This window comes from Ranitomeya variabilis, chromosome 1, assembly GCF_051348905.1.
Source record: "Ranitomeya variabilis isolate aRanVar5 chromosome 1, aRanVar5.hap1, whole genome shotgun sequence".
NCBI lineage: Eukaryota > Metazoa > Chordata > Amphibia > Anura > Dendrobatidae > Ranitomeya > Ranitomeya variabilis.
In genome coordinates this window covers 710208371-710210948 of record NC_135232.1, presented here as the reverse complement: position 1 = coordinate 710210948, position 2578 = coordinate 710208371, and positions in this window count along the sequence as shown.

The following is a 2578-nucleotide window of genomic DNA, read 5'->3' as shown; positions in this document are numbered from 1 at the left end:
GCCATTATACTGTATGGAGCACTATGTGGCACCATTATACTGTATGGAGCGCTATGTAGGGCCATAGTACTGTATAGATCAATATGTAGTGCCCATTATAGTGTATGGAGTACTATGGGGGGCCATTATACTGTATGGAGCACTATATGAGGCCATTATACTGTATGGAGCACTATATGAGGCCATTATACTGTATGGAGCACTATATGAGGACATTATACTGTATGGAGCACTCTGTGGGGCCATTATACTGTATAGAGCACTATGTGGGGCCATTATACTGTATGGAGCATTATATGGGTCCCATTATATTGTATGAAGGGCTGTGTGAGGATTACTGTAGGTAGAGGAATCATACTGTAATGGGGTTACCATACTTTGCTGGGGTGGATCGGAGGGAAGGTACAATAGGGTCATCATTCTGTGCGTGTGAGGGTACTGCGGAGGAATTCACTGTGGGGGACATCTTATTGTGGTAGTGGAACACTTTTTTTGAGCCATAAATTATCTATTATTCAAGTTTTTTTATGCTTTGTTATTACATATTTAAATTAGGCCTTTAGGCCATATGCTTTTTATTGTTTTTACATTATATATTATATTATTCCAATCTTTTATTCTAAGATCAGTTAATTGAATTGTACTTTGTTCATGGGACAACCTCTTTCAGTTTGTTTCCACATGTAAAGTTACATCGTTATATTTGACGATCAGGAAAAACGTTCTCAATTGTAGAAATTTCTTTAATATATATCCAGGTGGGCCCGCCACTTATTCCAAATTTGTAATTTTGTCCCCGTGTGTATTTGAGTTTGACATCCCTGATGTAGGCGGTTATGTACGAGACAGATCTGTAGATTACATATTACACATACTGGAATTGATGATAGATATCAGATCAATAGATGAGATTTTAATATAAGTCCATTTTCCGGGGGCCTCGTTCTTTGCAGTGAATAAGATGTTCTTGAAGTTTATTTTCCTTATAACTTGGGAGATTTTCGCTAATTAGACAACAAATCTAATGCTTCTGCGGCCAATAATATATGACGGAAAAATAAGCAATTTTGTTTCCAGGTTTTCAATCTGGAGCTTCTGATAATCAGGAGACACAAATCATCTCTGGTTCATGATGTTTTTAGGCAGAAATCGCTCTCCAGATTTCCTCGCCTAATGTCAGGTTACGGTTACACTTCGTGGACATTTGTTTTTCTCTCTTATTAGCACATATACAGACTGATGAATACGGCGTAGACCGCCCTTGTAGAGGAGATGGCGCTGAACACAGGAGAGTAATGCCCTTGTCATATATTCTCCCCTGCACCGCCATGTAAGAGGGCTCACATTTGTAGCCGCCACTAGAGGGAGCTCACTGAACTCTGATTTATACAGCCGTCTGTCTTCACTGTGCTCCCCCTACTGGCGGCAGCCAGAATAGAAAAGTGATCACACCCTTTAGAAAGTGCTGAAAGTATGATCCTTTACTCTCATCCTGATAATTTTCAAGTTCTGGCAAACTTGTGAAGATTTGGAGTTGTGTGTCAGAATTACAAAGGTAGGTTATCAAATTACTGTCTTGTAGCAACATTTTATACCTTAAAAGAAAAAGTATAATTGCATTTCTGATTCAGATATAATTAAAAATTAATTTAAATTAATAGTAAATATTCTTAATAATAATTATATATGCATTTATTTTTTCAAAGTTTAATAAGTAGATTTAATAATAAAATAATAATTATTGCATTTCCAATTAAAATAATATTAAATCATTTAACATAGAAATAATATTATTATTAATAATAGTAGTAATAGTAATTAATTACTTATTGCTTTTTTAATTATTTTTTTGCTCTATTTTGTTTAGAAATGCGATAATAATAACAATAAGGACTATTATTCTTAACTTTTCAAAAATAAATGCGTATTAAATTATTATTAAATTATTATATTAATTAACTAAATATATTGAATAATTTTTTAACATTTTAGCGGTGTGCAGATGCCCTCGGTGCTGTCTAATTTGTAATCCCTGGGAAGGATTTAATCTGGGTTTGTACCTATATACGCTGCACAGTCAGACCAGTCTGGAATGAATAATGTATGGCTCGAGTGTTTTGGTTCCGGTAGACGTCCCCGGAGAGGAGTCTCCTCATCCTCCAGTGTATCATTAACTAGCTGTGTAGTACATGATACATTGCTCTACCCTAAATATTCTATATATAGCCTACAAATCTACCAAGCTCCCTCCCAAACTTGTGTACATCGAGGATCTTGGCGCAGCTCTGCGGGTGCCAAGTGAAGACTGGCATTTTTCAGTATGAGTAGCTGGATGTAATCTGGATGCCAATTTCACACTATATCATATTGAAACTAACTGCAAAGAGTTAAAAAAGTTGTGATCGCTCTGATAAAACGTAAGGGGCTGCCATATACCGCATGGAAGAAATACAATAGGCACTTTTGTAAATTACATCATGGCTTTCAAAATCATATATAATGCATTCAATAGGCTAGCAGCGTCCCCTAGAACATATCGCCGCTACATAATATAGGTATGTATATCTAAATATTGTAG